At 35.6% G+C, this 25712-nt stretch overlaps 1 protein-coding gene across 1 annotated transcript in view; it reads left to right on the top strand.

The window, feature by feature from the left end:
• The window catches only part of FOXO3 (forkhead box O3), a 163520-nt gene that overhangs the window by 2848 nt on the left and 134960 nt on the right, over nt 1-25712 (top strand). The gene's annotated exons all lie outside the window — the stretch shown is intronic.

Raw genomic sequence — 25712 nt, 5'->3', positions numbered from 1 at the left:
GGGTAAGAAGGGGAGTGTGTGGTATGAGAGTCTATGTGCGTGTGTGTGTGTGTGTGTGTGTGTGTATGTTGCCTAGAGCGTCCGGGTAGATGTGGGGACATAGATTAGCAAGAAGGTGGATTTTGGGCTCCTTGCACTGCGGAGTTCAGTGTTTGTTTCTCTGAAGATAATGGGTATTTGTAGTAGGTTGGCTCAGCATCGTTGATCAGATGAGACAACCTGTGGCCCTTAGGTTTAAGTTTTGGGACAGATAGCAACCGTGACATACTGTACCTGTGGACGCATCAAATCCTTTGAAGAAAATAAAAGAAGGGAGTACTTAGAGAAATCTTATATTCCAGCCTAAACCTTTGCTGGCCTAAGTCCCTATCCTTTCCTCCTCCTCCTACCCGACCACCTACTATATTCATCTGCAGTGCATATTGCTTAAGGGATGCCTTCTAATGAGCCTTTTGTGCAGGAAGGAAAGACTTGGACCACTAGAAACTTGGGCATATAGCAGAGGCTGAGTATCCTGTCTCTGTTTCCCATCTGACTTTGTTTTTCCAGCCTGTCCAGCACTTGTCTTATTTTTGGACTTAGTTCAGATCCCGTCTCACTGCTATTACTGCCTGTGCCAGAGCTCTAGTGTTTTATCAGTGAGATGGAGCAAGGACGCCTTGGTGGCGGGCAGAGAAGCAAAGAGAGACAGACACTTGGATAATGGCTTCTACCTGTAAATGAACCGGGAAGAAGGAGACTCTCCTGTTCCTTTTCGCTCTCTTGGGGCTTCGGGCACGTGGTTGAGAGGGAGGTATGGAGAGGCCTATGATGTAATGACTCTTTCTGCAGTTGGGCATCTAGAGAAATTAACTCTGTGCCTGCTGGTTGTTCCTTCACCCTTACCGTCTTCCACCCTCTCTTCCCCAACTTCATAGTGCATCCACTGCAGAAAAAAATTAAGGTTTCTAGTAGCAAGAGAGCAGGTATTCTTTATCATATCCCCAAACTGTGAGGACTTGGGTTCATAGTCTTCCCTTTTGGCTTACTTGTGTGACCTTGGACAAGTCACTTAAGCACAACTTGGGCCTCAGCTTCCTCCCCATTAAAACAAGGATGCTAGACTAGATTAGCCTCTGAGATCTCTTCCAATTCCAGATATGTGATCCATTGGTCATATGTAAAATTTGATTTTTTTTTTTTTAATTTGAAAAGACATCTCTCCTTCCTTCCCATGCTTATATTTGGGAATTTTGTCTCCTTAACTTCTTACAGAAAGCTTAGAAGATGTAGATCTGAGACAAGATTAAATAAAAAAAAAAACTTTCAGGAAAAAGATTTGATCAGAAAGAAAATTACATTTTAATTTGCCTTTATAAAAGAAAGTGCTTTTTTGGGAAGGGGGGCTTGCAAGTCTATAATCAAAGCTTTGTTTCACAGAACTTAAAAGTAAAATTGTAGAGCCAACCTGTGAATCAGTTTCCTTCAATATATTCCTCTATCTTATCAAATATTGTATGATGTTACAGCCTTTACAAAGGTATGTCAATCGTGTGATACAAGTGCTGTTTTCAAATGAGGTGAGATTTGAGCAATTCAGTTTCTTCCAAATGCTAATATTGGGTAACTTTAAAGACTGTTTCAGAGTGGGTGACAGAAGCCATTCTTTGGCAGTTGTTCCTTGTCTTTTTTAGCATTAAAGGGAGTTAGGAACTTACTGGACCCGAATGTAGTGATTTGGGAGTTTTATAAAGTGGAAAGGTTTTCCTGATTTTTCTGTCTTGAAAACTATTTTTCCTTTTGAATTCAGACTAGTATATTTTTTAGTGGGAATTTAATTGCAAATAAAGAGTTTTTCATCCTTTCTGTGATTTTAAGATTAATAAGCCAAGAAGTGTAGTGCAGTAGGAAAAGCACTGGGATTCTTACTCTGATGTTGGCCAAATCACTTAACTCCATAGAACCTGTTTCCTTCTCTGTAAATGGCTGAATTTGATTAGAAGATCTTTAAGATCTCTTGTAAGATATACTAGAGTAATATTATCATCTTTTAATGTACATAATTGCTTAATACCTGACTTTGAAAATATATACACAAAAATATTAAAGTGGCTATAAATTGAGATTAGTATGTTAACAGTGTAAATTTTCCAGTAGAAGTGTTAATTTCAGTCAAGACCTTTATAAATATTGGGTCACAACCAATATTTTATGTCATGGTTTCATATTTCCCTATAGCTATCTCCTATGTCATTTTAAATTGAAAAATCATGTAACTAGCACCCTTCATAGTGTGCCAGACTTTCTGACTATTTTAATTCAAATTTAGATATTCTACTTCTACCTAACAAGTAGCTGGGAATTAGAGTTAATTTAACACATGAAAACTTTGATCCTTGGAGACCATGGGGAGGTAATTTAGTTCAAAAGTTTTTGTAAGATGACCTTCATTAAAAGATGCAGCTGGGCAGGAACTACCAAATCTTCTTTGAATGTGGAAGCCCTTTGAAACTGAGGCTAGAAATGCTCAACACCCAGTATGACTAGTGACTCCAGATTGGTTTTCCAACCTTTTTTGAGTGTGTGTGTGGCTGTGGTTTAGTGTGGGTGGAAGAGGAGGGAAAGAAGAGAGGTCAGGAGCCAATTGTGACCTATTTCCAGGCTTCCAGATTTCAAGAGTTTGATTCTAGTATGGTTAGTCATTCTGGAGAGATAGAAGGAGAGAGGAGGGAGGTGTGTGTGTAATCTTACACTGATGCACCAGTTCCTTGACACACACGGATAATCCTGGAAAATGGGATAGAATTTTAGCCTCCCTTGTTTCTCTATGTAAAAAAGCACAAAAGACAAAGTGGGTATACTTTATTCATTTGTTTGAAACACATGTACAAATAAAATAAGAAATAATTATGTTCTAAATTCAATTATTTATTAATAAATATTAATAAATAACTTATGCTTGAAAGTGTTTTTTCCCTAATAATGATTGGGATAGATGAATTTTAAAGGCCTATAAGTAATTCCTAAACTTTGTTTCCAGTTTGGCAAATAACATGAATTCTTGGATTTGACAAGTATTTATAAATACTTCTTATGTGTGACACACTCACTAGGTTGATATTACTTTACTAAAATCTATTTTTGCCTTTTTAGAAAAAAATACAACCATTCTGACCATTATTTCAGCTGATAGGATAAGTCTGTTTGAGAAGAGAAGTTGCATCTTTTATATATGAAAAGATATAGGTACTTTGAAAATATTAGGTAATAAAAGGATAATTTTCAATATAAAAAACTAGGCACTGAATACTTAAAAAAATAATCAGTGGTAAAGAGATATTTTTATTACTGGCAGAAGTCAATTCATTTTGTCAGAAGTCAGAAGTTCTGAATTGATGTACTGTTTGTGAGTTCAGGTACATAATTCCCATTGAAGTGATAGCTATCTTTCAGGGTCTCCTTTAGCTCTGTTTCAAAGGAGAAATGAAGATTGAGGGATGAGTAAGGGGGGGAAGGATGATCATTTCCTTGAATTCAAATTAATGTTGATTTGCCCCCATGCTCTGCAGCAGAATTCTCATCTTCCATTAAGAAAGTACTTAAAGATTTGTTAAATTAGTTTTTCCATCTTGGTGCCCTAAGTATGAAAAAGATGTAGTATATGTGATGATGGGAGTGGTTAGTGATAATGAGCGTGTGAGTGTATGTACATTCTTTTGTAATGTGCCTTTGGAATCTTTTCCAAAACATGGTAAAATCAAAGAATATTTCATGACCCTGCTTATTTCTACCCATGTTGTCTAGTCCTACTTGAGATAAGTGCATCTAGTCTCATTTCAAAGAACTATATAAAGGAAAGTTTTTTTAGTGCAGCTGAAAATTGTGCTCTGTGTGTGTATGTGTGTGTGTGTGTGTGTGTGTATGTTTGTGTTTTCTAAGATAAAATTAGAATAATTTTCTTTTTGCTTCCAAAATGTGAAGTCAGATGTGTTTTAAAGCAATTCTCTAAAGGACTGCTTATGGCCATGTCTAAAGCTTCTGTCTTGTGCGTGGTATTTCTTGCCAAAAGGCTATTTTGTAATTTCCTTTAGCAGTGCTGTACTCGTCAGTGATTCTCAACGAATCTCCTTCCTCTTCCTACAGCAGCAGTACACTAGGGGGACTGTTTTTCCTCTTTTTTGAGCTGTGTCAAAAACCTAAGAAATGAAGAAACTGGCCCTTTGTGCCTTTGATCTGTGAGTTTCTGACTAACTCATATATAAAGTTCTTTAGTGTCAGACTTATCTCTTTCATGGAAAATGAAGTGGAGCCATTGGGGATATATTTTGGGGGAAATTTTAGGCAAGCTCTACCTGAAGGAATACCATGAAAAAGTCTAATGTAGTCAGACTTTTTTTTTTTAAATAAACATAAATTTTACTTGTAATACTACTTGAAAACTCTTTAAAGTATTTCCATTTGGACAATTGAAACCCATCCTTCTCCTCTCCTAGTTCTTGGAAATTTTATCTGACTCTAACCAGAGACCATGATGGAAAACTAAGAATGTTTCCCAGAAGGGAACCAGTAGGCTTAGGGATCCTAATTAAATACCCTTCCTCCCAGTAGCTAATTCGAAAGATCCCTAATAAAAATAGGATTCTAACCTATAGGTTAGAGGTCTAACTCTCATGGGGTTGTTGTAAGTAAGGCTTAAATGAGATAATGTATGTAAAATGCTTTATGATGACAGTGATGAGAGGATATAAAATAATCTTGCTCATTTTTGCATACTTGCTCATGCATATGCTTCTAGGCCTGGTAGGGGGCTCAATTCTGACTTTGACCTTTTGTTTTTTCTCTAGTCCTGATATGACTGTGTAGTGGAAAGAATGCTGGGTGTGGAATCAGCACCTGGATTTAAATCTCATCTCTAACATTGATTGTGTGAATTTGGGGGTGTCAATTTTTTAATATATTGGACATTATAAAACCTGAGAGAATTTTCTCTAAATAGTATAGAAAATGCAGCCCAGGGAGGGTAGTAGGAGTTTCCACTTAGAACTTCATGACAGTAAAGTCATGGTTCCAGGTCCTTCTATTTCTATTTAAGGCAGTTGTGGAGTGATGATCTAGAAAAAATGGTCTAAAAAGTGGTGAAGTCAGTGTCTAGAAAGCTCAACCTCATAGGTAGGAAGATCTGAAATTTTTCCTGCCTTTCCCAAATATAGCTGTCTGATGCTGGTCAAGTCACTTAACTTTGTATGGTTTAATTCCCCTGGACTAGAAGGTGCTGACCAACATTGGGAAGGGAAGTTTTCTTGTCTGGGGAATTACTCTTTGATAATACAAGTCCAGTCTCCATCTACAACTCCAGAGTTTTCAAGTAGGATTACAAGTAAATTTACCTCAGGTAAATAATTTCACATTTCTGAGCCTTAGTTTTTTCATATATAATATTTGGAGTTTGGATCTCATGGCTTTTAAAATCCCCTCTGGTTTGCCTTTGGTAGTTACTTGTTACTTTGGTATCCATGTAGCTCTTGCTGTTTTGTTAATTTAACCCATGTCCATTGTGGCTTTGGGAACTGGGATTATTAGGGTATGGATAGAGGGTTGTTGGTAGTAGTGTGCAAAAAAATAAAAGGGAAAATTTGCTATCTAATGGTATTGTTTTGGAGGTGGAGAGAAGGGAGTGAGGGGAAGAGACCATCCACTGCTATTATCACAAGATCTGAGTACTTTCTGACTCAACATAAGGGCATCAGTTTTTAACAGGTATAGGTCACCACATTGTTGACATATATGGCTACTGCAAGGCATAGGTCAGCTTTGGGCTGTTATTGATCTTTCACTTTAAAAATATAGGACAGACTCATTTTTCTTTTTTTTAATTATAGTTTTTTATTTACAAGATATATGCAGGGGTAATTTTTCAGCATTGACAATTGCAAAACCTTTTGTTTCAACTTTTCCCCTCCTTCCCCCCACCCCTTCCCCCAGATGGCAGGTTGACCAATACATGTTAAATATGTTAAAGTATAAGTTAAATACAATATATGTATACATTTCCAAACAGAAATGTATTTTGCTGTACAAAAAGAATTGGAGTTTGAAATAACCTGTGAAGGAAATCAGAAATGCAGGTGGACAAAAATAGAGGGATTGGGGATTCTATGTAGTGGTTCATATTCATCTCCCAGAGTTCTTTTGCTGGGTGTAGCTGGTTCAATTAATTACTGCTCTATTAGAACTGATTTGGTTCATCTCATTGTTGAAGAGGGCCACCAAAAACATTTTTCAAGATGTGATAAACCATGTTAATACTTTACAAACCCATGAAAGCACATTATTTGTATCAACACAATGGTAAATAGCAATAATCTCAATAAGGGATTGTGGGGGAGGGGGAGAAAGGGAGACAGGAGATGGATTTCTTTGGCAGTTTGCTAAAACAAAAGACCCCTTCTCAGAATGTTTTTGAATGAATAAAATACCATACATAGGATTTATAAAGAAAGCCAGTTATATGTTATCAGATTTTTAAGTTCATAGATCTAAGAACCCCGATAAATCAAAAATTTAGAGCTGAAAAGTGACATTTTTAGAAATCATCTAGTCTAAAAATTCTTCATTTGTGAAGTTAACTTGGACAGGATGGCATAAATAAACTGGCTGAGTGAGGATTTGAACTTGTGTCCTATAACTCTACAATTCATCATGCTATTCCATTGTATTCTACACTGACTCTACCATTGGTTTATATTTAGTGACATAGAGCAAGAGCTTCATGAGCTACTATTAACTTCATACTAATTGCCATTTAAAGCATGCTCCAGGCTAATTTTAAGAATTTCTTCCCAGGGTCCAGTTCCTTTTCCTGGGTGTATAATTGTAAACTATTTGTCTATAGAAAAACAGATGATCAATCATTTCTTCCTTCAGTGATGACAGCATCCTGTATGTCAGAAGTCCTAGTTAAGAGTACCCTATGTAATTCATTCTCAGGAGCCAGTTAGATAATCCCATGGAAAGTAGATTAGACCCCCAACAGGCTCAAGAGCTGTGCGATTGAGTCCTACATCAGGATCTCAAGAAGCTGTCTTGTCCACACTCCTCCTTTACAGATTAGGACACTCAGACCCAGAGAAGTAAGTAATTTCACTGGAGTCACATAAGTGCTAAGAAAACCAAAATGGAATTTTTACCTCTGTTCTCTGACTCCAGAGTTTTGTCCCAAAGAGAAACTGCTAAAATTTTGTGACGCCCTTGGAGATACAGGACCAGTGTAAAGATAGCTTCCATAGTCTATTTTAGCTTGCACCTCCCCAAGCTCCTTCAAAATAGGGGTGTCTCAGGTCTAGAACAGATTTCTCTTGCTGGAGAGGGTAGTTCAAGGAAATTTGTGGCTGTTGACCTTATTTCATTTGTTTTCAGTCTGACTCTTCATGATTCCATTTGGGGTTTTCTTGGCAAAAGACCCTGGAGTGGTTTGCCATTTCCTTCTCCAGCTCATTTTACAGAGGAGAAAACTGAGACAAATAGGGTTAAATGACTTGTCCAGGGTCACACAGTGGCAAATGTCTGAGGCTGGATTTAAACTCAGATCTTTCTAACTCCAGGCCAGGTCTTTCTATCTGCTGTACCTCCTAGTGACCCATTCATCTTATTACTTCCTAAGAATCTGAAGCCAGAAGGGGCTTTAGCAAGTATTGGAAATTAAGTGACTTATTTGGGATTATACTGTTATTTCTTTGAAGTCAGAGGGATTATGTTGGAGTCCTGATCTGTCTCTTTGAACTGTTTGATCTTGGTGAAATCACTGAACTTTTCTTAAGTCCATCATCATACTTTATAGGGTATCATGTGGGAATGGGTGATGGTGGTGGTGCATGAATGCTCTGTAAATTCTTAAAAGAAGTTTGTAAATGTGAGCTAGTAGTAGTAGTAATAGTAGCAATTATAATAGTAGTGTAATAGTAGCAATAATAATAATAATAGTATTAGTAGCAATAATAATAGTTGTAGTAGTAATAGTAGCAATAATAATAGTAGTAATAGTAGCAATAGTAGTAGTAGTAATAAAGATAGTAGCAATAGTAATAATAGCAGTAGTTGTAGCAATAGTAATAATAATAATAGTAGTAATAAAAATAATAGTAGCAGTAGTAATAATAGTAGTAGTAGTAGTGTATAAAGTACTCTACTCTCTTAACTCCTGAGTCAGGGCTTTTTTCCTCACCCTTCTATGTTGCTTTTGGGGGAGAACAAGCCATACAGTCCACTCCCTGTTTTGCTAGGGCAAGATGCAGCTCTGTCTCCAAGGAGCACTGCCTTTTTCACAAGAGAAGGAATGCTTCAGTGCTTTCTTTTTTGTGTGGATTTTCTCTTGTCTTTTATCCCAACTTGAATGAATATGTTCCTGTCTTCTTGACCAGACCACAGAGGACTGAGAATAGAGTCCATTGACAGGAGCAGCCATTTATTCTTGTAGCAATTAGACCAAAAGGAGCTAATTGTCTTGCTTGTTCAAAGAGCTGAACACAGAGAGTTGAAAAAGTAAGTATAAAAGTTTTGAAGTTAGACCAAAGACTCCTCTTTCTAAGTACAAATCTGGCCTCAGATACTAGTTGTATGACTCTGGGTAAGTCAATTAATCCTGCTTGCCTTAATTTCTTCATCTGTAAAATGAGCTAGAGAAGGAAATGGCAAACCCTTCCATGTATGTTTATCAAGAAAACCCCAAATGGGGGTACAAAAAGTCTGACTGAACTTGAACAACCACAGCTTCCTGACTCTAAGCCCAAGACTCTATCCATGGTGCCATCTAGCTTCCCCTCTTTGAAATATAGTTCCCCGTCTGGGAAATAAGAGGGTTGGAGGAAATGACCCTTGTAAGTTTCCTCGTATGTCTACCAACATATCTTTTTTGTAGGTGGCAAGACTTTTGCGTGGCACAGCTCATTCCTAATCTTTCTTGCTTCATGTAAAAGATAAAGAAACAGACCTAGAAGAAGTTAAGTGATTTGCTTGCCCAAAGTCACTGAGCTAGTTTAGTGGCAGGGCTAACACTAGAACCCAGATCTTCTGACTCCTAGCTGAGAGCTCTGTCCAGTGTATCATTATTTCTTATGAGATTAGTCATAACTGTGTCCCAGATGTCTCCATCAGGACTGCATTATTTCAGCATGATTGCATCTTGGAATTGTTTCACTAGGTTATCCTTTGCCTAATTGTCTTGTTGATTCCCTCTAAAGAAATTGCTTGAGAATGTGGTTGCCTTCCTTTTTGGATCTGCCCCAGTGCAGCTCACTTATGTGATTAAAACTACACCTTAATCAATACCTTCTCTAGTTAATATCCCCCCATTATTTATGGGACTTAATTTGGTCTATGTGAATTTGCACCAATTTGTCTATTTCGACATAAGTTGAGTTTTTCCAGATTTATAAGTGACTGACATTGGCTAGTGGCTAGTATATAGGCAGGAAGACCTAAGTTCCAGTCCCATCACTGGTACTAAATTTATGTGGACTAGGCACTTAATAATCTGAACCAGAAAAAAAGCATTTCTTTAAAAAGGAGATAATAGTCTTTGCCTTCCAGTGTTATTGTAAGGCAGAAGTGGGATAATTATATAAAACACTTTGTAAATCTTAAAGCTCTATATAAACATCAGCTATTATTATGTTACATTTTCTGAATAGAGAACATACTTTCTAATCTGGTTCTCTACACATACATAGATACATATACAGTATACCTACATACATTTAAGGAGAGCAAGTTTTCTGTATATTATGACCTTAGTTATAATGTGAGATTGGCTATGTTCCAGGACTTTTAAAATTAGAAAGGGATAATGTGAATAATCAGAATGACCTAGGGTATCAGGAATGTAGTGACATCATAAGTGGAGTCTTCAAGGCCCTTTGAGCTATAAAAGAGGGCATGGGCTTAGAACCCAATGGCAGTGTTGTTGAAATGATACATTATAGAATTTAAATGATACTTGGACATCCTCGGGGGCACGATTAGTGTATCAGACTCTTTAATAGTCCCAGAAGACTTCACAGATGCCAGAACCAACAACATCATCAACTACCACAGAGAAGGAGGGGGAAATATGGCCTATGCAACTATCTTGGCATCTTACTACATTGTAATATCATTGTGGCTTGCCCTCAACATATGTGCTGTGCTTTAATTGACTGTGATTTGTGTCCAGCACAGTCTGTGCCTGGCATATAATAGGTACTTAATATTTGTTGAGTGAGTGAATGAATAAATCAGATAAATAAGTCAAAAGAGTCTTGTGCAAACAAAACAAAACACTGGCTTTGGAGTAAGGGGACCTGGATACTTCTGTCAGTTTGTGCTTGGGAGATAATGGCCAAGTAATTGAACCTCTTTGCCCCTCAATTTCCTCATATGTGGCACATATCTGTAAAATGTGGATATATAATAGTGCTTAATTCTCAACTTTGTGGTGAGAATCAAATGAGATAATAATTATAAAAACCTTAGCACAGTGCCAGGCACATAGTAAATGCTGTATAAATAGTAGCTTTCATTATTCTTATTCTTGCCCTAAATCTAAAATCTTGTTATCTTCTTTAGTAAGCAAAAAATCTGTTTTTACCTAAATAGATGCACTAGTAAAATGTGTCTTTAATTCTTAATTTTTCTTAGTAACTTTAAAATGACTTCACTTAGAAACATTTTATTTGCATGCAACTTTTCAGGAATATAGCTGTCACAGAACTAACAAAAATAATAGGTCACATTTATAATGATGTTTTGCAGTATTATATTAATCATTAATATTTACATGGGGTGTCCCAAAAGCCTTAGTGCAGTTTTAAGATATTAATTATTAAAAATTTAAGCTACAATATAAAAAATGTAGCTTAATGTATATATTAATATATTTACATATATTACATAATATAATTATAATTTATATTGTATATATGAATATATAGTATATAATTTATATTTTATTCTCTATCCTAACCTTTAAGCCTTTAAAACATAAGATTTTTATCTATTATAAGTTAAAACTACTTTTGAGACATCCTTTATAGTGCTTTAAAGTTTTTACAGAGTACATAATATATATTATCTCATTTGATCCTTCTAAGAACTATGTCATGTCTATACTGTGCACTGAGGAAACTATACTACACATTCCGTAAACTACAAACTGAGTCTCAGAGACTAAGAGATTGGTTCATAGTCACAAAAGTAGTGAGTGTCCTAAGTCAGTATTTGAACTGAAATCACCTGACTTTTAAGTTCAACCTTCTCTCCTTTCTGCCTTTTAGATGGACCCAGGAGGATGACAGATGGATCAATATTGATGCCTTGGGAAACTGACATGATAAGATAGTGATCATGAAGTCATTGGGTGTTAGAGATTTAAGGAAACTCAGAGAGAAGTTGGACTATCTGTCTCATCTTATATGTTTGGGAACAGCACTGTGTGTGGTGATTTGTCAGTGAGTGGCTGAGAATCCATGCTTTATTCTTTGATTCTGACATTCTTAATGATAATGCCTCAGTTTAATAAATTTGAGATTTTAGTGGTGCCATGTATTAAGGAATTAGGTGGATATGTTTGAATACCTTGGAAAGAAAAGCAAGTCACTTGGGAGAGATGAGGTTGATAGAAGCATCTGGGCTATTGGAAACTGTGAACTTATTATATCCTTAAGTTTGTTTATCCATGTCCCTAGAATTTCTATATGTTCTATTTCCATTTAGGTTCCCCACCTGTATAAAGACATTGACCTGTGTAATAGCTACCTCTATGGAAAGCTCATTTCATGGTTTTATAATCTCTCTTTCCAAATTGGATTTTCATGTTTTGAATTTTTCTCTTTTCTCTCCTCTTTTTACAATATCTCAATCCTACTTCCCCCTCCCCAAAGTTATAGATTTTTTTTTTTTTCATTAAGAGATTTGTGATGGGATAAATACCAAGAAAATGAAGCTGATTCAGTTCTTGTTCTCTCTTCTAATATAGAAAGCCTTCCTGGGCAGCTAAGTGGTGCAGTGATAGAGCAGTAGGCTTGGGATCAAAAAGACTTATTATCTTCATGAGTTTGAATCAGGTCTTAGACACTAACTAGCTATGTAAATCCAGGCAAGTCACTGAACCCTGTTTGCCTCAATTCCTCATCTGTAAAATGAGTTGGAGAAGGAAATGGCAAACCACTCCAATATCTTCACCAGGAAAACTCCAAATGAAGTTACAAAGTCACAAGTGACTGAGAAGACCCTTCTAGTGATTTTATTTCTCCTTCAACTAGTCAGATGGCAGGGATGAAAAAGCAGGGTTGTTTTTTTTTTTTGTTTGTTTGTTTTTGTCTTTTAAATGAGAGCCTGTGGCCACAGAAAGCTCTAAAAAGAGCTGAGGCCCAAAGTAGTAAAGGGAAAACTATCTTTTGCTGAGTCCCACATTTTGCTTAAGAGGGAGTGAGTCTAAAAACACCTAAAAACAGGTTTCACTCTATAGTGAGTAGATAGTGAGTTCCTTGCAAATCATCCTTTTCTTTTGACAATTAGGAAAGGGGTTTGGGTTCTCTTTTTTTATGCTTAGAAAATAATACTGGTCTATACCTCCTCCCCATCTGTACCCCTTTGTTTCAAATGTCAGAGAAATGAATAGCTTGACTTGTGAGAACATTGATTACCGTACTTAAGAAGTGACTTTGAGGATAGAGCCAGCAGAGGGAGTGTACAAGTTTTAAATCTATTCTCAAGCTTTTTTTTTTTTTTTTTTTTTTTTTTCTCCTCCCTAGATGCCAAAATACTCAAATGGATTAAAAATAATTCTGAGACGTAGAAATATCATGTTCTTGCATAGCATCATTAGATAAGTTTGGACTTGAGGTCTAAAAACCCTAATTCTTAAAAAAAAAAAAGATTCAAGAACTTGGAGTAGTAATTAAATTCTCTCTTATCAATTGCTCTAAACTGGAAGCTTTAAAAGTAAGAATTCCTCCCCTTTTTGGAGGGGGGATTCAGTGGAAGGAGATCATTTCTTGTCACCCTTCCCTGTTCTCATTGAATTCCTGAATGATTTTAAGAGGGTGTCTTTCTTTGTAGGATAATAAATTTAGAACTGGAAGGGACCTTACATATTAATTAGTTCACTATAATCCCCTCATTTTACAGATGAGGAAACTGAGACCCATAGAGATAAAGCACCATGACCAAGGTCACATAGGTAGGTCACAGTAGATTTGGAACCCAGATCTTCTGAGTCCTAATTTCCTTTGAATAATATTGCCTTAAGTTTAGTCTGTTTCTGGTATGCATAATTAAACATGCATGGGGTTTTTCTGTTCTATTTGTTTTCTGTTTTCTCTCTGGGTTTCTTCTATTCTATTTAATTCTCCCCACCTTTTTATGCTAAGAAAACTCCAACTGGGGTCACAAAGAGTTGGACTTGACTAAAAAAGACTCAACAACAATAGCAGCATAATGAGGAGGCAAGAAGGTAAGTGATTTGATTAGAATCAGACGATTAGAAAGTATCTGAAGCTGAATTTAAACTCATCTTCCTGATTTCAGGCCCAAAGTTCCTATCCACTGTTATCACGTAGCTGACTCTGACATGCTTCCTAAGAGAAATTTTGGTAGCCACTGGCCCCAGTAGGAACTGGCCCCAGTAGGAACTTGTTTTGTTATCAGCCTTATTCTTAAATTCTCCTGGAAAGAAAGAATAGAAGATAAAAATTTTTTCCTGGATTTTTAACTAGAATTTATACTTTTTTTTTTGTATATGTGTGTTTTTCCCATACTTTTTTTTTTTTTTTTTTTTTTTTTTTTTGCTCTTTGCATTGTTGATGCTCTTACCTGCATCCTTCCCTTAGGATGCTGGTATTCACTATGGTGACTTATATCATTAGCTACAGCATAGTCGGGACTCTCAGAGTCATTGTGGCTTGTGAAATAGTAGCCAGTGGTTCCCACTGCAAAAACTTTAAAAGAGATCTCTTCTTCTAGTTTTTAGATTGGAGAAGTGAGAAAGAAGGTTGCCTCTGAAAGATGTTGGAGAGGGGAATAGAGAAAGGGGAAAGATTTACTGTGGATAGAAATTAAGGGTCACTTTCCCATGGGAATTTTCACAGAAATGACTTGGAAAGAAGGAAAAAAGGGGGACATATACCTATCGTGTTAGCATGGGTGCAGAGATGCCTTTATGCTTCCCCCCCACACTCATTGTTAAAAACACAGCAGTTGATCAGATCCCAGCAAGGGTGAACAGCAACAATTATTCAAGACCTCAGAAACCACAAACAAAGAGGTCACAGCACTGGTGTGGGGCTTGGGCTGCCACCTGCATCTCATTTATAAAATGATGTGTTTTGCATCAAGTAGAAGCTTGAGAAACCTCATCCTGTCTGAGGAGTACAAGACAAATGAGGATTTTAAAATAACCTATCAATGTTAGGTTATGGAAACCTTATTGGTAGTTTATCTCTTAATAATCTTTTAATACAGCAGTCATTCTTTAAAGACAAATGGTATCTTGTTTATTTTTTTATTTTTTTTCTCCCCTTTTCAGAAGGATTTCAAGTGGTAAGTCATATTTTCTCATTGACAAAATAAACATAAACAGATAAATCTTTTAAGGTAGCTTGCTTCTTTGGAAGTAAAATTGGATTTAAAATCTGAGAACCTAGGTTCATATTCTGTCTCCCTGTTAATTGGTAGTTACTATTAGAATAGAAGCTTTTTGAGGTCAGGCATTGTCTATTGCCTTTCCTTAGTGCTCAAGACTGTAACAAGACACATAGTAAGTGCTTAATATGTACTTATTGATTGACTGACTTTAAACAAGTTATTTCACTTTTCTTCTCCTCAGTTTGCTTATCCTGTAACATTATGGGATTGGAGAAGGTGGTCTCCAAGGGTCCTTCCAGCTCTTGATCTGTGAACCATGAAGAAAGAAAGCCAGTCATAGTTCCATCTCATTGAACTCGCTGAATAATTCCCTCTGTTCCCTACTAATTCTGTGGATATACTTCCCTTGACAAATCCATTCCTTTATTCTGCATTTGTTGAATATGCAGACTCTTATGTTCCTAATGGCCTGACTTTTCACTTGTTTTCCTTTTTATTCCCCTCCTTCTCCCAAGTGAACACCAGATGTAGATCTCGAGTCACTTCTAAATAATAAATGTTAATTACTTATTTCAAGCTACAACTTTATATGTAGTCTGGGACAATAAATACAATTGTCAGGGAACAGAATTCTGTCTGCTTTCAGAAGTAGGTGGCAAACTTGACAACTGCCTATATGCAGATCATCCTGCATATAGTTTGGGTGGTTTTTTTTGTTTTTTTTTTTTTTGTTTTTGGATATCCACCCAGATTTGGCAGATGCAGACAATAAGTTAAAGCAATGGTTTTGAATGGATAAAGAATAAGAGTTTCCTGTGTGGGCAGGTCAGGTGCATTTCTGATGTTCATAGTGATATGATTAAGCCACTTAAAAGAACTTCTGCATACTAATGAAGTGCTAGGTTATAATCCCTATGTTTAAAAATATATATTCTTAAAAATAAATTTCATTGTGCTTTTTGTTTTTACATCATAGTCATTTCTGGATGTCTCCTTTTCCAACCTCTCCTCCTCAAAGTGAGTTCTTTTCCATAATAATGAGGGAAGTTAGGCAAAGATAACTGAAACTGTGACTCCACCTGTTTTTAAGATGCCACATTAGACCCCTACCTCTTCCTTCAGGGAAGGGAGATTTCTTTTATTATTTGTTGTTTTCCAGGACTTTTTCAGATCTTTTTTAGCAAGACTTCTTTTTTGCCTATATTGTGTTATTTATTGTATGTATCATAGTTCTGATTCTGCTTATTTTAGTCTTTATCTCTCAAAGAAACAGCATATACATACATACATATATATATATATATATGTGTGTGTGTGTGTGTATATATATATACACACACATAGATATATAAAATGTGTCGGGCTCTAGCAAATCCTTGTTCTCAAAGAGCTTGTGTTCATAGAAATTTCTTGTGTTTTTCATAATTCCTCCTATCGAATTTCTGTCCTTCCCCAGGCTCTGTGTCAGATGGCCCACTATTTAAAGCTGACCATGATATACCAGGCTTGTATCCCTCCTTTCACTTCTTTTTGATGTCCAAAAGCATTAATGAGATGAGCTGCAGCTCTCACTGAGTCTACAGCATTTATCAGGCTTCTGCATTATGCAGAGCTTGGTGCTAGGAGTTGGCAGAGGTAGTGCTTCCAGACACGGACAGGCTTTTGAGGGAAGGCCATTGATCACATACAGATTGCTAACCCCCAATGTCACACAATTTCTTCATCTGTCAGATGGTTATAATTGAATCACCACCTTTGTTATGAGGATCAAATGGATTTAACCTATCTGTAAAGTACTTTGCAAGACTTAAATAACCTAAACATGCATTGGTAGTTATTATTGATTATTGATTGTCTGTCCCCATGTTGTCCAAGTGGCTTGGTACCCAAGTATTGGGTTTGGAATCAGGAAGTACAAATTTGACCTTAGAGATTTAGCTGTTTCAGTCTGTCTGCCTCAGTTTCTTTAATTATAAAATGGGAATAATAATAGCTCTTACCTCCTATTATCATGAGGATAATATTTGTGTAAAGCACATAGAAATTTGTATAATATTAGCCCTGCATTTAGTGGATGCTTAATAAATTTTTTTTTCCCCCTTCTCTCAAGGCAGCATAGCTTGTCTAATCCCACAAGGTCCAGAATAAATTCTAACCTGGCAGCTAAAGTCCTATACAATCTGATACCATCTTATCTTGATACCTAGTCTTTTCTCATATTACTCTTTTCTTATATATTCCATTCTGCAGTCAAACTATTCTTTTTGATTCTCCTTTCTCCTCCCCCCAAATTCAGTGTTTCATCTTTCTCTATGCCTTTGTTCAAGGGTTATTCCCTGTGTGTAGAATGGTTTTGCTCCCCTCTTTTTGCCTGTTGACATAGTACCCTTGAGACCCCAACTCAAAACTTCTTCCCTGAAGCCTTCTGTGATTTCTCAATTTCCTCAGATGTCACATAGCACTTTACTTCATAACTTTCTAATACACTTCTCATGCAGTATCATGTATTATAGGTATTCATGGTGCTTTTATCCCCATTTGACATTAAGCTTCTTGAGCAGGAACTATATTATATCTAACCCAAGTTTCTCTCCCAATGTCTAGCACTTTGCACCTCATAGTAATAATTGTTTGATGATTTTTTTTTTTTTTTTGTTAAAAGTCCCAAATTAGATTAGATTAGATTTCCTCGTGCTATGCTTAAGCTCAACATTAAAATTATTAAATCAACAGGATACTGGAAAGGGTGGCCTGAGAAAGTCATGTAATACTTAGTGCAGGGACCACCCTACCCCAAGAGTCCATTAAGAGATTTCATGGGGCTTGTGAACATGGATGGGCAAAAGTTACCTTTCCCCCTCCTCTAATTTCTAGTGAAAATTAGCATTTCTTTCAATTGCAAATTTAAAATATCTGAGAAAGGGTTTTTAAAGCATCACTAGGCTGCCAGAAGAGGTCCATGGCATACAAAAAAATGGTTAAGATCTCATTGATATGGTAGGGAGAGCAATAGATTTTGAGGCAGAAGACTATGTTATGAATCATAGTTTTGCTATTTATTAGCTGTACGACATAGGGTAAATTATTCAGTCTTTGTGCTTCAGTTTCTACAACTATAAAATGCGTATGCAAGTATGTTTACATGTATAGACACACACAAATCACATACATACTTCTGTCTCTATATATTTTTTGCACTACTGAGAAACACTTGTAAACTCTAATAGTAGTATATGCATAGGATATATATATATATACATGCTCATATATGTATATATGCATATATACATAGCTGTATACACACATACATGTTATATATACACATATCTATGTATATGTGAAATTTAGTTTTCTCCCTCCCTTCCTCCCTTCCTCCCTTCCTCCTTTCCTCTCTTCCTCCCTTCCTCCCTTCCTTCCTTCCTCCCTTCCTCCTTTCCTCTCTTCCTTCCTTCCTCTCTTCCTTCCTTCCTCCCTCCCTTCCTTCCTCCCTTCCTTCCTTCCTTCCTTCCTTCCTTTCTTTTCTGCCTAAGTGATTTGCCTAGTCACACAGATAGTAAGCGTTAAGTTTCTGAGATCAGATTTGAACTCAGCTCCTCCTGACTCGAGAGCTAGTGCTCTATCCATTGCACCATCTAGTTGTCTTCACAAGACTTTTTTTTAATGTTTAATTTTTGGAAGTAATGAAGACCAAGTAATAGTTCAGTTGTAACCTCAGATTGGCCAGAGAGGAATGTGTTCAAGTAGAGAGAAGTCAAAACAATCTTTCTGAAGCAGCTGAATATCTAATTACAAATTGATTCAGTAGATTAAAATATAACTGGAAAATATTTGAAAAAATAAATAAAAAATACAATTACAAATAGATAATGTGGTTTTCTAAGTAAGGGAGCCTTATGGGTAGTTTAACTGCCCCATTTCTGATCTAGGACTTTGAAAGGTTAAGGGATTTGCCCAGGGCCACAAGACAGTCAAAGCTGGCTCTATCCATCATGTACTATGACCTTTCACAAAAAATCTAATAGTAGGCACTTCATTAAGTGCTTGTTGATTTAGTGTTTGAATGCTATCTCAGGAGTTTCAATTGTTGATTGAAATCATATGTTATTGTCCACCCTCTTAAAAAATAAGTTTTCTTAGGGGTTGGTAATCTGGTTGAATAATTTTTGGTTTAAGTACTTTAAACATTTTTTTTCCTGTATTGGTAAGGAAGAGGTGTAAATGAGCCATGTTAGAGGCTATAGAAAGGGTTATTCCTACAGCAAAAATAATAGCTTGTATTTTTGAGTGCCCTTAAGATTTACCAAGTACAAGTATTATTTCATATATAATAACGAATAATAACAATAAAAATAGCTAACATTTATATAGTACTTACTATTGCCATGCATTGTGCCAAGTGCTTTACAGTAATCTCATTTGATCTTCAACCCTGTGATATAGGTAGTACTATTCCCATTTTACAGATGAAGATATGGAAGCAGACCTTATTTAAGTAACTTGTCCAAGTTGACCTAACTAATAAGTTCAGGTCTTCCAACTTCTGAGCTATCTAGGTACCACAGAAAAAGCTTGATCACCTTGTTTGAATTCATTTTTTTCTCAGTTTCTTCATCTCCAAAGACTATGAGCTCTCCATGGCTTGCTTCCACCTAAAAAACTCTTGAATTCTTGAGTTTAAAAGTCCTTAGAACTTTTGATGACCCATAGATACTAAATGATTAGAGAAAATACAGACAATACGAATCCCTCTTCTCCCTCAGGATAGTTTTCAGGGGGGAAAATTTGCCTAGAAGTTTGGCTGTCAGATCAGATCTCCTAATTAAAGATATTAAATTTTTTTTCTGAGGTAGTTAGTTGCCTCTTTGCTACAGTCACTGGTTCATGGAAGTTTGCCAAAGCAGAAACAAATAATGTTGCATAATGTGAGTTTCGGGCCAGAGCAAAATGTTTATATTCTCCAGTAAATGCCCAACTACTTTGTCTTCAAAGTAAAAAATGTGGTGGAGCAGGGCCTAAAATGGTGGTTTTAATTTGCTAAAGGAATGTGAATCTGCATGGGTTCCAGGCAGACAGACTAGCATAATACAAACTCAGAATGATGTTGCATGTTCTTGGGTACCCTGGGGCAAACAAAACCCCAATCCCAAACTTTCTGCAACTGCCAAGTTCAGAGTGGAGATGGAGAGCAGCCTGTGGAGGGTGTCTGTGTTCTGGGGCTCTTTGATAAATAAAGAACAGGCTCAGTGGTTCTGACTGATAGAGAACGAAGTACCCTGAGAGAGTCAGAGTCATGGGTGGAACTTTGAAAAGTACCAAGAGTTAATAATTCACATTTAAAGAGGGAGTAAAATTAGGCTCTCTAAAACTTATTAAGCATCACCTTGAAGGCCTGGTTTACATTAGCTGGATCAGATGGATGTACATGAATATTCCAAAAGGTTAATTAAAGGGCAACTTTTTTTTGACCACCTCATGAATTTTTATAGTTTATTTTCTCAGTTCTGTATTTTATTGGCATTAACTCAGGTTTTTCTTTAAAGTTTGCCTTATTATATTTAGCTTTTTCCTTGTCCTTTATTTTTAATTTTTTTTAATTAAAAATTTTTTTATACAACTAAGAGAATTGGATTTGTAGCTTAGTATAAGTCTTGGCTTCATGTATCTGAGTCTAATTCTTCATCCGAAAAATGAAGGGAGTTTTGCTATCTGATCTCAAAGGCTACTTCCAGCTCTAATATTTTATGATTCTATGGGAGCCTCTGTGGATTAATTTTTTTCTCTCTCTGCCCATGTTTCCTAAAGTAAAACATTTTCCCTATATCAACTACATTTTAACTCTTTATGCTGGTAAACAATTAAGAATAAATCTAATTTATTTGCATTTGGGAAAAACTACTAAATTGAGGCTTTCATAGTTTTAGTCATAATTTGCCAGAATTGGTCTTTATTCTGAAACAGTTAGAGCTAGTGTTGACATAATTCTTTAAGATTTGCTAACCATATTACACATCTCAGTTTATCTTTACAACAATACGGGAACATATCTGCTATTTTATAGACAGATATGTATGTGTGTGTGTGTATATGAATATATATATACACACACACACACACACACACACACACACACACACATATATACACAAACATATATATGTATATATTCCATTTTACAGATGAAGAAACTGAGGCAAACAGAGGTTAAAGTAACTGATCTGCCCACATGTATATACCAAAGACTAGCAAAAAGTCAGAGATTGAATTTGGACCCAGGTCTTTTTGACACTTTTTAAAAAAAAATAATTTAATTGATTAATTTAAAAAAATACACATTGCTTTATGAATCATATTAGGAGAAAAGAATCAGAACAAGAGGGGAAAACTATGGGAGAGGAAAAAGATACAGAAAAAAGAAGTAGTGAATATAACATGTGTAAGGTTTTTCAGACTTGAGGGTAGTTAATCTGGATTTGAATTCATATCTTCCTGTCTCCAAGACTGGAGCTTTTTCTTTACTGCACATCTATTTCTTTATTTATTTCTTTATTTATTTAATTTGCTCTTAGCTCCTGTCACCAAACGTGAATTACTTTCATTTTGATTTTTGAAATGACTTCACAAAAATAATTTCGGTATGCAAGGAAGACTAGAAAATAGTATTCTACATGAAACTGTGAACTTAGGCTTTTTAAAGAGATGAACATCTAACATTCTTTCTACTGCTTCCTTTTTTTTTTTAAACTGAAAGTCTAAACTTAGAAGTATTTCAGTTCTTGCTGTTTCTAAAACTGACCAAAAATATTAGACATCTTCAGTTTATTTGAATACTTAGACAAATATTTGACCATATGCATGAAAGGAAATACCCACCCACGAAATCATATTAATTAAGTGATGAGCCATAAAAGAAAAATTGGAGAGGAAGGGGATCCATGTGAGATATTTTATAAGTAGTCTATTTAAGACTTGAAAATAGCTAGATATGGGAGTGGAGGGGAAAGAGAGGAGATGACTGAGAGAAAGATGGTTTTGGACATGGGGAACTATGCTATCATCAGAAAGTGAAGAGTAAGTTTGGGCACAAAAGATAGTAAGCTTAGTTTTAGCCATGAATTTCTGGTGAAATGTCTGCTTGTAGAATTTCTTTCTTAGGCAGCTCTATCTGCCTCAGTTTCCTCATCTTTAAAAGGTAAATAATAATACCAGGACAAAATAATATTAAAATTAAATAATATTTATAATAGTATTCATACTATTTAATATTGTTAATTTAATTTAAATATGTTATATAATATAATTATTAAAACATGCAATGTATGATATATTAATGTGTGCTGTATTATATAATAATTATAATATATAATATATTGCATAATACACATATATGATATCTATATATATAAATTTAATAATATGGGGCAGCTAGTTGGTGCAGTGGATAGAGCACCACTCCTGAAGTCAGGAGGATCTGAGTTCAAATTTGACCTCAGAACCCTAACACTTCTTAGCTGTGTGACCCTAGGCAAGTCACTTAACCCCAACTGTCTCAGTAAAATAATTTGTAATATCTACATAAGTAACATTTATAAATAAATAATATTTATAAAATTTTTGCAGACTTAAAGCGTTATATAAATGCTGTTTCTATTTACTGTGCTCTCTTTTGAAGATCATCTGACCTTGTGGAAAGGGAAATCAATTTGGAATGGAAATCAGAAGATTTGGGTTTTATTGTGGCTCTGCTTACTCAGGGCCTGTGTTTTCTGATCTCCAAAATGTTCATTCTAAATGATCACTAAGGAAGTCCCTTTTTGCTCTATAGCTTGGGATCTGTTCTCCCTGTCTTCCTTCTTTTTTTGTAGTGAAATATTTACCTAACAGCAAGAGAAAAACATTTTATTCTTTGTGCTTTTTTCCCCCTTTTTTTCCAAATGGCTCCAACTTAGCAGCAATGTCTGCGTAGAAAGAAATTAAAGTAGAAGAGGCCAGCAGACTTTTTTTTTTTTTTTTTTTTTGGTGGTGAGAACTGAAAATACAATCCAGACCAGTCTTCTGAATTTGCACAAAGAAGTGATGATAATTCATTAGATCGGGTACATTATTTAACCCGTAGAGTTTTGAAACGGATTTAGGAAACTGTCATGGGCCAAAAGCTTTGTTTTGATTTGCTTTTCTTAAAGTTAACTTCAGGATTGATACAACACATGATTTTAGACAGTAAGAAGTCATGATATTTTACATGTCATACAGAATGAATAGTCTTATGACGCCCGGTGGAAGGATGCTGACATTTGAATACTGGCTGGGCCCTTTTCCATCTGCATGACCTTGGATCTTACTTAACATCTGGGTCTGTTTCCTCTTCTCTAAATTGAGAAGGTTGGTCTAGGTGGGCTCAGGCCCTGCCCAGCTGTTCTGCCTGCAGCCTGACACACACTTCCCTTCTTTGGTCCATAGAAATGGCTTTCATTTATATCACCAACCTGCCTCAAAAAGATAGGTTTATGGAGTCTTTTATTAGAGAAAGTCTGCTCTCTCCTTAACGGAACTGTCTAAATTCATCTTATTTAGTCTCCATCTCTTTTAAGAAAGATTTGTTTTCCAGATCCAAGTACTACATGATTTCTGCTGTCTGGTTTGTAGCACATTCAACTTTTTTCTTTTTCCTTTTTTAAATTTTTTTTAAAGATCAGAGTTTGGCATCTGTCTCTGGGTCACTTGGAGGGAGGAAGAGAAGGAGAAAGGTAGGAAGAGAAAGAGAGAGGGAGGGGGAAAGGGAGGCAGAGAGGGAGAGAAAGGGAGGGAGGGACAGAGAGAGAAAGGGAGGAACGGAAGGAGGAAGAAAGAGAAGGAGGGAAGAACAGAAAAAGAGAGGGAGGGAGAGAGAAGGAGGGAGAGAGAAAGAGGGAGAGAGAGAGGGAGTGATGGAGGGAGGGAGAAAGGGAGGGAAGGCTAGAGAGAGAGATAAGGAGGGGGAGAAGGAGAGAAGAAAGGAGGGAAAGAGGAAAAGAGTGAGAAGGAAGGAGGGAGAGAAGGAAAGGGAGAGAGGAAGAGAGAGAAACACATACACAGAGAGACAGAGTGAGATTGAGAGACCCACTGAATGTGTGTGTGTGCAAGTACACATGTGCGCACATGCTTTGCCCACTTTTGTTGCATTATTATCTGAATGCTACTAGTAAACTTCTAAAAATACAGAGAATTCTTCATTATTATGTTAGAGGTATGATGATTAAGATAGAATAAAATATCATATGAAAAAATAAACAGAACCAAATCTTTATGGTACTATAGATCATTATCAGGTACTTTAAAAAGTGGTATTTAAAAATAGTTTTATAATATAAATCAATTAATATTGTCCATTCTTTTCGTAATTTTATTTATAATATCCACGTACCCTAATCTATAGCTTAAGATCTTTAAAAGTTATGTGGTTTATTTAATCTATAACAGATTGCTTGCTGAAGTAAGGGAAGGAGGGAAAAAAATTTGTAACACAAATTCCTACAAAAATGAATGTTGAAAACTATCTTTACAGGTATTTGGAAAAATAAAAAACTACTGAAAATGTTTAAAAAGTTATGTGGTTGTAATATAAAGTGCAACTATATTGGAGGTTTTTAGTATAGGCTGCCAAGTTCTAACAAATTAGAAATGGATGCATATTATATCATGTAACATTTGCATATTGGTGAGACTGCTCATTATTCATTGATACAAAATACTTATTTTTACAGGTTTTATTTTATGTTTAGGCTCCTGTTCAAATGGTATTCAATATCTTTAAAAAAACATTTTATTGATTCTTTTTATAGTTATAGTTATTAACAGAAGAATTGATAGACAAGTTAGGTCAATGTGAAAACATCACATAATCAGCTTTTAGATCTTTGAAAGACTGTACAGATCATTTCTGTTTAACCCCTCCTTGTTTTACAGATAAAGAAACTGAAGCCTTTTTTTTGTAAAGTACCTTGCCTAAGGTCACTCCATTATCTTCTTAAAAAGTTAGTTTATTTAATGGTTATTAATATAATTTAATATATTAATCTAATTTCAATTATTTAAATTAACATTTAATTTATTTAAAGCTAATCTTTATGTAGTGTCTAAAAGTTTGCAAAACATTTTATATATATTTGCTCATTTGATTTTCACAACAATCCTAAGAGATAGGTGCTGATATTATCCCCATTTTACAGATAAGGTCACTGAGGGTAAGATAGATTAAATGAGTTGATCCTGAAGGAGAAGGCAGGGTTTGGGTTTGAACTTATACTGATTTTCAAGTCCACTACTGTATCCACTGTACCACCCACTATTATATTTGTGATCAAACAAGGTCTTCCTCTATGTGGATCTTATGCTTTTTGTTTGATAGATACTTAAACCTAATAAATAAATAACAGTACAATATTATACATGTATATGTAATATAATATCAATATTGATATTTTACATATTAAATAATATTTTAATTAATAAATTACCTTTAAATTTTTTAAAAAGATATTTTAAAGACTTCTCTAGTTTATAGTGAACTCCAGTTAATGTATATTGAAGTTTCCAGGAATAGGAAAGGAGAGCTGTTGCTATTTCAAGTCATTGTACAAGATGTGTAAGCTTAGTATCTCTCTTTTGTGCAACTTAATCTGATATATGAGAAGCTTCTCTCTCTCCTGCCACTTAACAGTCATTTGCCAAGCCTGTCAGATTTCTCCCCATCCAGAGGCCTGGGTGTCAACTTTTAAATTCTGGGACTCAGTATTTCAGAATAGGAGTAGAACAATCAGCTGGCCACCATTTATTGAGGATTTACTCTGTGCCAGGCACTTTCCTAAGTACTTGGGTTATAAAAAGATAGTTTTTATATCTAGTTCCTGCCCTCAAAAAGCTTACAAAAAAGGAGTCAGGATACTGTCTGTGGAAACAAAACTTAAGGACTTCAGTTTATTCACTTTGTTGTAAGCTGCCCCTCAATTCTTGCTGCCCTTCAGTTTTTATTTTTGTTTTATTTGTATCTAATTTTAAAAATTTGGGGGGGCAGTAAGATGGCTCAGTGGATAGAATCAGGAAGACCTGAGTTCCAATGTGGTTTCAGACTCTTAAAACAG

The sequence above is a fragment of the Sminthopsis crassicaudata genome, chromosome 4 (assembly GCF_048593235.1).
Source record: "Sminthopsis crassicaudata isolate SCR6 chromosome 4, ASM4859323v1, whole genome shotgun sequence".
Classification (NCBI taxonomy): Eukaryota; Metazoa; Chordata; class Mammalia; order Dasyuromorphia; family Dasyuridae; genus Sminthopsis; species Sminthopsis crassicaudata.
The sequence above is the reverse complement of the archived record's forward strand: the minus strand, read 5'-3'. Positions and strand labels throughout refer to the sequence as shown.